General features: G+C 41.0%; 1 pseudogene; it reads left to right on the plus strand.

Annotated features, from left to right (window-relative positions):
- The first annotated feature begins 809 nt into the window (after positions 1–809).
- LOC117534029 lies at positions 810–14,028 on the plus strand (annotated as a pseudogene).
- Positions 14,029–14,796: the final 768 nt, after the last annotated feature.

A 14,796-nucleotide genomic window follows, 5' to 3' on the forward strand; every position in this document is an offset into this window, starting at 1 on the left:
GTGGAGGGCCGGCCCACAGGGAGGAGCCAGCAGAGTAGATATAACAGCTGGAGGAGGGTTTCTGGCCCTCTTCCCTTCGCTCACTAGAGCCAGAACACAGCTGTTTTTCTGACAGAACAATATTCTGCTTGTAACATACCCGCGCCTTTTTTAATTAAAGTACCCATTTGAACCTTCTCAGAGACTCCATTTAGTCTCCTTTTTAAAGCTTCTCTCCTGGACGCGAGAATAACGAACACAGTTATCAGCATCAAACAACAAAGTAACATCTTCACGTCTCCCAGCATGGTGGTTTTATTAAATGTGCCAACTGCTAGGACTGTCTTAGGGAAGACAGCTTTTAGATGCGCAGCTCCTCTGTCTTGGAATAGTCTGCAAATTAAATGGAAACAATCTGGTGCCACTAAATGTTTTTAAAGCTCGGTTGGATGCTACTCAATCGGAAGCTATTGGTACCTGTTTGTGGATAATTATGTAAATGATGCTGTATGATGTCCTTTTGTTGTTCAGTTTATGTTTTTATGTTTCATGTGGAACTACCTGAGCAGGTCTCCCTTGAAAAAGAGATCAATTATCTCAATGGGATTTATCTGTCTAAATAAAGGTTTGAAATTAAATTAAATGGTAAATCGTCACATGTTCACGTCTTGCCGTGATACCGGGTTGGCTAAACCCCTTAGGGACAATGTTAATTAGCGAACATTTATTGACCACCATCCATGGAAAGTTCCCCCCTGACCGAAGTCTTTACTATCTGACAATGCATTATCAGGCCATAGTGAATGTATTTTAATGTTTTTCTCGAGGACATGTCAGCAACGGTTTTCTTTGAAGGATCTACTTCAGACAGCTTCTCCGTTCGCAGTGGAGTCAAACAAGGCTGTGTGTTAGCGCCTATGCTCTTCGGCATCTTCTTCTCTGTTGTGGTGCATCATGCATTCAGCGATCACGTGGACGAAGATGGCGTTTTCCTGCACACGCGGTCAGATGGGAAACTGTATAATCTGGCCCGACTGCGTGTGAAAAGAAAGGTACGGAAGGTGCTAGTTCGTGAGCTCTTATTCGCGGACGACGCAGCTCTGGTGTCTCACAGCGCAGCTGGTCTACATCGCCTGATGGACAGATTCAGTGCAGCATGCTCTGAATTTGCACTGATCATCAAAAAGACAGTTGTTATGCACCAAGCAGGAAGTGCAGCGTCGCCGGTAATGGTGAAGGAGCATGTGCTGGAGACTGTTGATCAGTTCACGTATCTTGGCTCAACAATCAGCAGTGACCTGTCGTTAGTTAAGGAGATCCAGACTCGTATCGGCAAAGCCGCAACGTCTTTCAGTCATTTGCGCTCAAGAGCCTGGACCAACAAATACCTCACCGAGCGCACTAAGACACGCATCTACCAATGTTGCGTGGTCAGCGTCCTGCTGTATGGTTCCGAGGCGTGGTCAACTTATGCGCGGCACGAAAGAGAGCTAAATGCTTTTCACATGCGGTGCCAGCGCAACATCCTCGGGATCACATGGCGGGACAAGGTCACGAAGCGGTGCTGGCGCGTACGGGCAGCAAGTCAATGTTCCAAACACTGAAGGTCAGGAGGCTGCGGTGGCTCGGTCACCTTCGCAGAATGCCAGATGGACATCTTATACAGCGAGCTGAGCGCTGGTTCCAGAGGCAGAGGACGACCACTGCTGCGCTTCAAGGATGTCGTAAAACGTGAATGAAGGCCCTGGACATTGCGACGGACAACTGGGAGAGGCTGGCGGAGGACCGGACGAAGTGGCACCAGCAGCTGCGCGAAGGTGGTGACAGACTTCACAAAGACTGGATTCGTGGACTTGCTCAAAAACGTGGACATACTGTATCTCTCTGATTGCACTGTACAATCTCTTGTAGATTTTCTTGCCTATAAATTATTTACACATATTCCCACCCAGAAGCTTCCCAATACAACCAACTATCACATATGCGTGTCGTTTGTGCATGTTTCCTACTTAAAATCATATTTACATGACGTGTTTGTATATCTAAACAGGAACATAGCAAAACTCAATTTAATTAAAGCTGTATTGATCAATTGGTCGATGAGATAACTCCAACCATTCTCAATCCAACAATTATAGTGTTTAGTTAAAAGCTTCCATTAAGGGTTTTGTCCATAGATTCGGAAAGGACTTTAACGATCCACCTCCAAGCTGGAAGCCAGAGACTCTCCGAGAGACTCTTAATCATTGAGGAAATGTAACCCTTCGTTTCTAATATTAAACGTACATTTTGAGGAAACATAATGAGACCTGGGGTGATTTTCATGTGGAAACGACCACATTATTTGACTCAAACTATGAGAATCACACCATTAAATAGCTTGTTTAAAGAACGAGACAGCACAGAGGGACGTTTTTTTCTTTCAACAATGGGTTTACACGGCGTAAATTAGCAGGAGATACATAAACAATTAACGAGCAAAACAAAAATGCATTATGGTGCTTTATCAGAATCTTATCCAAACTGATAATTAGGAGAAACACAAGACCACCCCCTTGGTTTGTTATCTTAATAGAGGCAGATACTAATTAAAATCTAAATAAAATGAGCAGATTGGGACAAACAGACGTCATATCAGCAGGAGCGAAACACACAGAGGTGGGAAGTAGTGGAGTACAATGTGAAGCTGACCATTGAGCGGCCCGACCAAGGAGGCAGAGGCAGAGAGTTCAAATATAACCTGGTGTGGGCATTTATTCCTCTTTGTGGTACAGGATACACAGCCTCAATATGACTGTCTCCCGTGAACACAGTCACCAGCAACAAGGACCCCACACACACACACACACACACACACACACACACACACACACACACACACACACACACACACACACACACACACACACACACACACACACACACACACACGGCACCAGGTGAACACCAGCAACAGACAAGATGGGAGGGGGAACACTTTTCAAACTAAAACACAGACAGATGCATAAATTACATATAATCACATGCTTCCGGTGCAATGTTTTAGGGTGGAACAAATTAATAGCTATATAATCCGTAAAGGAGGCCGAGATCTATGGCCCCAGAGATCACCTCCGTTACATTCAAATACTTCAGTACTTTACTCCACTACTTATTTTTCTGATGACTTTTTACTTTCTACTTCTTACATTATGAACCCAAATACCTGTACTTTCTACTTCTTACATGTTGAACACAAATACCTGTACTTTCTACATGTTGAACACAAATACCTGTACTTCTTACATGTTGAACACAAATACCTGTACTTCTTACATGTTGAACACAAATACCTGTACTTTCTACTTCTTACATGTTGAACACAAATACCTGTACTTTCTACTTCTTACATGTTGAACCCAAATACCTGTACTTTCTACTTCTTACATGTTGAACCCAAATACCTGTACTTTCTACTTCTTACATGTTGAACACAAATACCTGTACTTTCTACTTCTTACATGTTGAACACAAATACCTGTACTTCTTACATGTTGAACACAAATACCTGTACTTTCTACTTCTTACATGTTGAACACAAATACCTGTACTTTCTACTTCTTACATGTTGAACCCAAATACCTGTACTTTCTACTTCTTACATGTTGAACCCAAATACCTGTACTTTCTACTTCTTACATGTTGAACCCAAATACCAGTACTTTCTACTTCTTACATGTTGTACCCAAATACCAGTACTTTCTACTTCTTACATGTTGAACACAAATACCTGTACTTTCTACTTCTTACATGTTGAACACAAATACCTGTACTTTCTACTTCTCACATGTTGAACACAAATACCTGTACTTTCTACTTCTTACATGTTGAACACAAATACCTGTACTTTCTACTTCTTACATGTTGAACCCAAATACCTGTACTTTCTACTTCTTACATGTTGAACCCAAATACCTGTACTTTCTACTTCTTACATGTTGAACCCAAATACCTGTACTTTCTACTTCTCACATGTTGAACCCAAATACCTGTACTTTCTACTTCTCACATGTTGTACCCAAATACCAGTACTTTCTACTTCTTACATGTTGAACCCAAATACCTGTACTTTCTACTTCTCACATGTTGTACCCAAATACCAGTACTTTCTACTTCTTACATGTTGAACACAAATACCTGTACTTTCTACTTCTCACATGTTGAACACAAATACCTGTACTTTCTACTTCTTACATGTTGAACACAAATACCTGAACTTTTGTACTTCTTACATGTTGAACACAAATACCTGAACTTTCTACTTCTTACATGTTGAACTCAAATACCTGTACTTTCTACTTCTTACATGTTGAACACAAATACCTGTACTTTCTACTTCTCACATGTTGAACCCAAATACCTGTACTTTCTACTTCTTACATGTTGAACCCAAATACCTGTACTTTCTACTTCATATGTTGAACTCAAATACCTGTACTTTCTACTTCATATGTTGAACTCAAATACCTGTACTTTCTACTTCTTACATGTTGAACCCAAATACCTGTACTTTCTACTTCTTACATGTTGAACTCAAATACCTGTACTTTCTACTTCTTACATGTTTAACACAAATACCTGTACTTTCTACTTCTTACATGTTGAACCCAAATACCTGTACTTTCTACTTCTTACATGTTGAACACAAATACCTGTACTTTCTACTTCTTACATGTTGAACCCAAATACCTGTACTTTCTACTTCTCACATGTTGAACCCAAATACCTGTACTTTCTACTTCTTACATGTTGAACACAAATACCTGTACTTTCTACTTCTTACATGTTGAACTCAAATACCTGTACTTTCTTCTTCTCTCAATTCCCAAACAGCTGGTTCCTTTAGTCTGAATGTGTGTTTGATGCGTGATCATTATTCTTTAGAGTCATTGCGTGCCTATTGATTTGAACACGATCCGTGTATCCATCATTTCCTGGTCTTCTCTAAAGAAGAGGGACCAATGGAAACGTTGTCATGTTGCCGTTGTTCAGCATGGAAACATTCATTAGCTAACAATGACATTATTGTTCTATTAATATAAAGGGAGGTCAGGTACTCTTTAAAACAGCTGCTAGTTATGGGTACTTTTTACTGAAGTACATTTCAAAGCCTCTTTACTTTCACTTGAGTAAAGAAGTTTAGTCAGTACTTCTACTTTCACCAGAGTATGTGAACTTCAGTAGCTTTTGCCTTCTCTGGAAACACACAATCAATAGACGATGTGAACAAACTGTGAGTTTTTAGTGTAGTTATTGAGCCGGAACCGTAAACTGTGTTGCAGGAAATGTGTGAGATCAAGCCCTCGAGGGTAGGAAGAGAGATAAAAGTTGGCGGATATCAACGAGGGCCGCAACATCAACTAATCTGGTGACAAACGCAATAAAGGACCATCAACAATAACTGTCATATGAAGAGAGTAATGGAGGTAATTCCTTTCCTTTCTCAGGTTGTTCTTGTCCTCGACGGACCATCTATCACTCTCCAGGAGAATTTGATAATAGCTAAAAAGGTTATCTCTAACTCATATTTGAGATTGTGTTTCAGTGGGAGAAGCATGATGCCTAACTTCAACGAGGAAGAGGAAAAATGATAGGTTGAAACTTGGTGAGCAGGAGAGAACTCTTTAAAGAAGAGACACTACATACTGATATACACCTGAACATCAGCAGGAGAGGACTCTTTAAAGTAGAGACTATACACCTGAACATCAGCAGGAGAGGACTATTTAAAATAGAGACACTACATACTGATATACACCTGAACATCAGCAGGAGAGGACTCTTTAAAGTAGAGACACTACATACTGATATACACCTGAACATCAGCAGGAGAGGACTCTTTAAAGTAGAGACACTACATACTGATATACACCTGAACATCAGCAGGAGAGGACTCTTTAAAATAGAGACACTACATACTGATATACACCTGAACATCAGCAGGAGAGGACTATTTAAAATAGAGACACTACATACTGATATACACCTGAACATCAGCAGGAGAGGACTCTTTAAAGTAGAGACACTACATACTGATATACACCTGAACATCAGCAGGAGAGGACTCTTTAAAATAGAGACACTACATACTGATATACACCTGAACATCAGCAGGAGAGGACTCTTTAAAGTAGAAAAAAGTGTAAAAAAACTATGAGTTACATGAACAAAACTTCAGTTGTGTTACCTCACTCTATGCTTGTAGGAAACAGTCAAGAAATAGGGAAACTCACCAACTGCACTTAACCACATAAAATCGATTACATTAGGTACCATTTAAACAAGTGGGGTTGTATGATACATGTTAACTGTACTCACATTACCCTTGTGTAATCAATAGCTTTGTTGTACACCATCGACATGTTTGTCGCTGTGTGTGTCCTCGGATCAATGGTTTTCTAATGAGTGTGTTGGGAAGCAGATAACTCTGTTTCAGTGTTTCTGATAATTCCCTCCTGCTGGTTTCTGCTCTGAGAGGAACGAGTTGAGGCCGTGATGAAGGAGGTGTGGGGGGAAGAATTGATCAAGATGGATGGACAAGCAGGTGATCAGGAAGCGGTATTGAACATTCTTGCATCGATCTGCTTGTTAGCTTTGTCTCCAGTGAAACACATGCTGAGTGCAGTGTTTTAAATCTGCACATTTATCAGATTCTGCAACATGTGTGCACTCATGAAAGCAAATACATACCGCTCTACATTTTGAAGAATTGTTTGCTTACAAGAAAGAGTCATTTAAAGTAAGACACAAGGTGAGTTTTCATCCACTTTTTTAAATAAACTTTTTAAATTTTCTATTTGTAATTTTGCATAGAAAAAAAGCTTTTATGGTTAGCTGAGATAAAAAGCAGGAGTCAGAATGTAAGTATATACAAATGTGCAATGGAAACAGAGGTAGTGAATAAAGGATGACGTACACAAATTATAGTTTTAAAGGGGACCTATCATTAGGGTTGCAAAATTCCGGGAATTTTCAAAGACGGAAACTTTCCATGGGAATAAACTGGGAATTTTCTAAATTGAAGGTTGGCTCTTCATAGGGAACTTACATGTAGTTGGGGAAAGTACATTTTAGCATAATATTGACTAAAACAAACAGATGCCTTTCAAGTACACTTGAATACCCATGCCATAGCACACTGCTTACTGCATGGTTATTGAGACCACACCCCCTACAGGCACTGTGCATCGATCAGAGTGTGATGTTGATGAGGCCCAGGAAGAGCCCGTTGACTGAAAGGCTTTAGCAAAAATGCAGAGGATTGCTTGAGGGAAGATTTGCATGTTTAATGGGACTGTTTGGAGGGAGAGGGGCTCTTTTCATTACTTTGTGGGGATTTTTGGATGGGGGTGAATTTTTGTTCATTTTTTAATGAGTGGGGTTGGGGTGGATGAGTAACATTTAACTCAACATTCCTGTTTTTGTTCTTCAATGAAACAAATAATTGTTCAATAAAATAATTAAAACTTGTTCTGTTCTACTTTAAAAAATCTGTTGAAATGTCATGTTTTTTATTTAATTTTGCATCGAAAATTTCCAAAATTCCCCAGCTTAACTTCCCATGGAAACTTTCCACCCCTTTGCAACCCTACCTATCATGCAAAATGCACTTGTTGATGTCTTTTATACATCAACATGTGTCCCCGGTGTGTCGGGGAACTCACGCAGCGTCAGAAAATAAAACCCTCTCTCTTTTCCTCCGTACCCAAATCTCTAAAAACGGGGGAACAACGGAGCTGATCCAGATTTTCTTTTTCTTGGATATTTTACAAATCACTCTTCTTTTAAACTGTATTATTGTTTTACTACCATATAGTATTTCATACCTGTTTTTCATTTATTCTCTTTGTATAACTATAATGATCATAGTGTGCCACGGAAATAATCTTTTGAATAATTTGTGACAAAACCGTTCTAAACACTCAAGAGAGTCCTTTAGCTCGCCTGAGCCCCTCAGTCTGACAGGGGAGGACTCTCCTCCAGCCTGTTGTGGAAACAGCTTCTTATGTCCGTTAGTGCAGCTAGCTAACCAGATGCTAGTATCACGGTCCCTCTCTATCACACTAAATGCGCTATTGCCACACACACAGAACCGAGCTTGAATGACACAAGCACACGTGTATTTCCATGCAACTCTCTGATTGGTCTGGTGACGATAGGTTTACATCTAAAAATGTATTTTTCAAACATTATTATTTTTATTTCTTTTGTTACTTTTTTTAACGGTCCGCGATCAACCGGTCGGCGACCACTGGTTTAGACAGTAGCTGACGGGTCCCGCATGAGCTCAGCCCCCTCCTTTTTTAAAGCTTTATCCCCGAATCAGCACTTTTGAAACAGGAAGTGAAATAGAGGGCTATGAGGCATGGCTAAAATGGGTGATCTGTTTGGTATTTTGAGCAAAACACTTCATCGACATATATTTTTAATATATCTGAGACCTATGCTATTGCCTAAATTAGCATGATAGGTGACCTTTAAAAGGTTGAATAATGGAGGTGGCAAGATAAGGTTGTTGTATGTACAGGACGTGGAGTACTTTTTCCCTCACGGATATGGGTGTGTTTATTTCCTTAAGATGGATTTAATCAAGTGACATCTAATGTTCATTTATTTCTGCTACACATTCTGTATGAAAGCAAATACACATTTATCATGCGACTCAGAACTGCTTTCAAGAGAGATAGGCATCACATAGATCTGATGGAATTTCCTCTGAATTAAAAAACTAATCTGACAGAAATAACAGATTTCCATTAATTGGCCTACAATGGGAAAAAAGGTGAAACTAGTTGCGTAGTGGTTGTGCATATGAACAAGCAATTATAAAAATATTTGCTCAGAATTTGCCACACTTTTGGAAAACCTTCAGTTTCCACCTCCTTTTATCCAAAGATATTTCCTATTACTGTTTGTGCTTTTCGTTAACCAGCTTTAATTAGCCTCATTTGCATACAATGATCTTGTCTTGAGTGCTAAATGACTCTTTATCCTCCGAAGAGACGATAACATATTCTCCTCATCACTCCACATAGATCTGATGGAATTTCCTCAGAATTCGTCTACAATGTTCTCAGACAGAAATGTGTCTTTGTTGGCTTAACCCTCCTGTTATCCTCAGATTGACTTTACACCCTTTATCCTCTGGAGTCAATTTGACACCAGTAGTTTAAAACTCAAGACAATGATCATATTCCAAATGTTAACCAACATGTATGTCTCTGCTGCTTTAGGTATCTTAGTTGACCTTAACCATTTAAATAAAACCTTCCCCCCACAGACCCCTTTATACATCCAGAATGTGACTATCGACAAATAACCATAAAATCTCACTGATTGAAATAAAATGTTAAAGTAAGATCTTTTTGATGTTGTTAAAGGAGAGTGTTACGTTCCCTATTGGGCTAGGGGACCAAAGGGACACGACACGATTGGAATTGGTATATGTTACCGGTGGTTTATTTGTAACCAAAAAATGAACACAATAATGTACACAAACAGTTTGACACAAACAAAGGGCCAAACTGTTATTAGTTAACAAAAGGAGAACTCCAAAAGAGAGTTGCGCAGCATTATACAACAGAAAAGAAAAGTACCTCACTTCTAAAGTGGAACAAAACGAGGCTGTGTGAGAACGCAGCTGGTGCTGATCAACAGGTGCTAATCACCTGGGTCTAAGCAATATACACACCAATGCTGATCTACAGGCGCTAATCACCTGGGTCTAAGCAATATACACACAAAGGCTAAACACAGAACGCTAACAACACACTGCTAATCAGTGTAACTAATCACAAAATATGGCAGTATCACAATGAGAGGCTTTAGGCGTCTGTCCCACAATACAGAGCCTCCTGAATGATGTCCGTGCCCGGCCTTTGTACTCCTCCCCCGGATGACGTGGCAGAAGCGGGCGGGATTTGATGACGTCCGTCCAATCACCGCGGATGTTGCGAGGACGGGACGGCCAATGACAGCAGAGGAACTGCACAGCTCATTTACATACCCACACACAAACAGAATTAATAGCACAAGGAAAACAGCATCTGTAACACAGAGGGTATTCTTTTTTACAATGATACATTTACATGTATTAGTCACCTCAATATCATCCTACACAATCAACACATATATGTTTTAAACTACTAAAACAGCCTGGGGTCAAATTGACCCCAAGGAACACCGGTGCGTACAAAGTGCGTACAGGACATTTCAAAAAGATCTTCATGTTCATTTTATGTTTAACCAGTCCTCACTAAATTAGGAAAAGTCATGAAATACTAAGCAAAAAAATAATGTGAACCATCTTTTTAGATACGTTAAACATTGAATGGGGTCAAATTGACCCCAAGGATAACAGGAGGGTTAATTACGTGTGGGGTTACTTACGGTTAGATGTGATGAAAAGGGTTAGAAAGACAGAATACTTTAACGTCCACTGGAACCTTTTGGAAGAAATACGTTAAAGAGAAGCTGTGGTTAGTTTCTCTATGTACATGTTTCTTTTTTATTAATCATTCATTTGGACTGTTTCTCCTTGCATACGATGATCCCGTCTGACTCTCTTATCCGCTGAAGAGACGGACAAATATTCTCCTGATCACTCCACATAGATCTGATGTAATTTCCTCAGAATTAATGTGCATCAAGTTGACTACAATGTCTTTCATTCTAAGACATTGTGTCATGTTTTTGGCATAATTAAGCGTGGGGTTATTGTTATCTTCTGGCAAACGACAACTTCAAATTGCGTAGTGGTTGTGCATGTGAACAAGCATTTTATTTTGCATTTTCTAAATTTGTGCACAGAATTTGTCACTTTTTAAAATGGACACCTTCAGTTTTCAACCTCCTTTTATCCAAAGATATTTCCTTTCACTGTTGTGCTTTTTGTTTACAAGCTTCTCACTCCTCGGTGCCTCACATGAAACCATCTGGTAAGGGTTGATGATCTCTCTGTGGACGTCCTCAGTCCTCCAGATGAAGAGAGAGTCTGGCTGCTCCACAGGACTCCCCAGCTTGTTACTTTGATTAATTCTCTGTGGCTAATCAGTCAAGTGGATTCCCTCGGGTGAGAAATGGAACCAGTCGCATGAAGACGGCACACACTGCACATGATCACATGAGCCTTTAGGAACAACAACACTCATTAAACTAGGGGGGTTATTCAGTGGCTTTATAATCTACAAACTGGGTGTGTCTGCTACTACTATCTGTTTCTAGATATAACAACATTTGGACTTTAAATGTATAATTATATAATATTGGATATTGTCCACAGTATTCACTTTTACATTTCTGATGTGTAATATGTAAAGCGCTTTAAACATTCGGAAAAGCGCTCTAATAAATGTAAGGATGTATTATTGTTATTATTATTGTGGGGGAAACTTCTGAAGCAATAGGAGTCAGGACTCAGAGACACGAGGAGAGCTGAGGCCTGTACTACGAAGCCGGATTTTCGCTTAGCCGGCTAACTTTAGGGAAAACTCTGGGTTTCCGGTCCTACGACGCTGGTTCTCTTTTTAGCGGGATAGATCTCCTTGGTAACTTATGCTGAGCGGCTAACCTGGGGGGTATACTACGAATCTAGTTCAACATATCCTGGATATGTTTTGAGTTATCCGGTTGGCCTAATCCAAAACAAAGCCGCTCTCGCTAAACTGTCCTACAACGCTGGCTATCAACTCGTTCGCTCAAGCTAGCCGTGTCCTATCTAGTTAGGTGCGCGTTCACATGAGAGGGGTGGTATCTGGAGCATTCGACCAATCACAAACATGGAGAAGCGTACTGACAGCGCAGCGTCATACTTCCTGAATGAAAAGTCAACTATAATATTAGTCAAATATGAAGTTACACTTTAAACATCCATGACTTAAACACTTGATCCAGGATCAAAGCCACAGAGCTGCACCTGCAAGGTGAATACAGCTGGTAACAGAACAAGTGTTTGAATGCGTACATTAACAGGTTTATGATATCACTGCCCGTCTAAGACACGATCTGACTTTCATTACATTTGACTCGAGTATTTCCTCAACTTAATGTGTTGCTTAAAATAATACTTCTGCATACAGTCTGTGACACTGAGTGTTGCACGGCCAGATACGGCTCAGCTGACTCAGATAAGGAAATATATGATACATTATGATAATGGGACACATCGACGTCTGCACTCACAGTGCCGCGGACTGTAGGCAACGTAATGTTACTTTGATCCGGTTACTTAGGTTGTGGCAGATATTTAATTAAGCTTTCTTAACATAGCCTAATAGTTATAATAGTCAGATTGCTCTGAAGATGGGAGGTGATATTCTGTTCATTTTCACGTTCACACAGTCGGTGATTTTGGCCGGCCGTCTTTCCTGCAACGGCAGTTTAAACTGTATTTCCTCCGCACACTGAGCTCTGATTGGTCAGCAGGCGTGGTGCTTTCGCTGAGTTGATCTCTTATCCTGGACCATATCCTGCTTCGGAGCACAGACTAGGTTCCAGGATAAGGAGATCTAGCCCGCTAAAAAGTGAACCAGCTTCGTAGTACCGGAAATCCCAGAAGTTATCTTGCTAAACGAAAATCCTGCTTCGTAGTATACCCCCCAGGTTAGGTTGCAGGCTAAGAGATCAGTCGATAAAAGCTCCGCCTATCGACCTGTGAAAATTACGTTGCCATTTGTGGATGACACTGTGGAGCTCAGAGCTCAGATTGTGAGAGGCGCTCTCAGGCGGGAGAGGATTTTTAGGGAAAGACTAAACCCTTTGGTTTTCTCTGAAGAGCATTTGTATGAAAGATACAGGTTCTCGTCAGAAGGGCTGACTTATCTGTGTCAGCTCCTCGAGCCATATATTGCTAATGCCACACGTCGGAGTTGTGCACTTACAGTGCCGCAGACTATATATTACTTTGCGATACTTTGCAACCGGTAGTTTTCTCTATGCTCTGGGGGATGCAGAGAACCTAAGCAAGAATACAGTCTGCAGTGCTATTCATAAGGTCGCATGCTCTGACAGGGCTCGCAGAGTCCTTTGTTGTGTTCCTGGCACATGTCCCACGCAGACGATCAAAGAGGGGTTTTACAGCATGGCAGGTATTGATATGTGATTATATCTTTATAGTGAATGTTGTTCCTATGACGTACACTGTTGTATAATAAATGCAGCCTACTATTTCATAGGGTTTCCCAGGGTGCTTGGCTGTATCGACTGCACACACGTACCGATCTCTGCGTGCCTGGGAGATAATGAATCGCAAATCTTTCCATAGCCTCAACATTCAGGTAAATCTTGCACATTCACTAGAACACACGTTGAAGTCTGGGTGATTAAAGGAAATCACACATTTAAATATTCACACTTGGACCATCTTTCTCTATAACATGGACTCATTTCAAATGAACATTGATGCTACACTGACTAGATACTCTTATTGTGGAAGTAGGCTTGTTAACCCCACATGCTTTTGCAGGCCACATGTGACCACAGGTGTCTCATCACCAGCCTTGATGCAAAGTGGCCTGGGTCAGTCCATGACTCGAGGATCTTCTCTGAGTCTTCACTGTGTCACAAACTCGAGCAGGGTATGGCAACTGTACATTCTTATTGTTTTGTGGTACTTATTATGGACATGTTCCTTTATCTCCAGGGCTCTTCAGTGGAGTGCTGCTCGGGGACAGGGGTTATGCCTGCCAGCCTTTCCTGATGACCCCGTGTCCTGACCCTGGTGAAGGGCCACAAACACGTTTCAATGTGGCCCATGCCAAAACCAGAGTCAGGATCGAAATGACCTTTGGCATATTGAAGGCCCGATGCACCTGCCTGCGGGGGCTCAGAGTGGCCCCTGAAAGAGCGTGCCGCATCATAACGGCCTGTGTTGTGCTGCACAACATCGCCACTATGAGGAAGGAGAGGGCCCCTCCTGCAAACCCCCAACCTCCTGATGTGGTATACCCCATCACCCTGGACTACCCTGCCAGCAGGGCTGTCAGAGATGCAATCACATTATTATTTGCATAATAAAAAAAATAACACAGAGAGAGAGAGGCCTTGGGTGATTTATGTTCTCAGCCATTCCTGAAGGAAAAAGAGAAAAAAACATAATTTTGGTTTACTTTTTCTGTAAAGGAAAAAGGGATTTCTCTTTTAGATATCCTAAAAGATAAAGGTCACCTTATGCACCTTTCATTTGAGTGTCCAATTTTTTTTTCTCGTACTCGTTCTCTGCCCAATCCGCGGTAGTAGTTTGTAGTTGGTTTGAGCAGTTGTGATTTAGTGAGCTGGTATTTTTTCGGTAGTTTTACATTGCATTTCACCATTTGTAATCATGGTAAGCTTGTGTTTGTGCAGGTTGCACAAACTCCTGCCTGTCAGGACATCGAGTCCACAGTTTCCCTAACAGGAAAAGGACCGGAGCTAGCTTTCGTTCCTGGGTGTGTTGTGCATCCACCTCCCTGCAGCTGCAGCACATACTCTCCACAGCTGAAGCCTATCAAACAAAACGTTTATCAGGAAACCGTATTACATCTATCTCCCCCCTTCGCTGCTCTCTCTCTCCCCTCCGGTACACAGCACCGTCAGACGTAGTGTGGAGTTGCATTAGGTAACGCGAGATATGGCTGATACTTGCGCATTAGTTTCTGTTATGGATCAGTATCAACAGTTCTGCCAGTAACGTTACTATATTATCAATAGTATTGATAATATAGTAACGTTACTATAGAAGTAGTATAGATTCAATACTACTTTATGTAACACTTCTTATGTATGCTATCTGACTAGAAGGAT

The sequence above is a fragment of the Gymnodraco acuticeps genome, unplaced genomic scaffold (genome assembly GCF_902827175.1).
Source record: "Gymnodraco acuticeps unplaced genomic scaffold, fGymAcu1.1, whole genome shotgun sequence".
NCBI lineage: Eukaryota > Metazoa > Chordata > Actinopteri > Perciformes > Bathydraconidae > Gymnodraco > Gymnodraco acuticeps.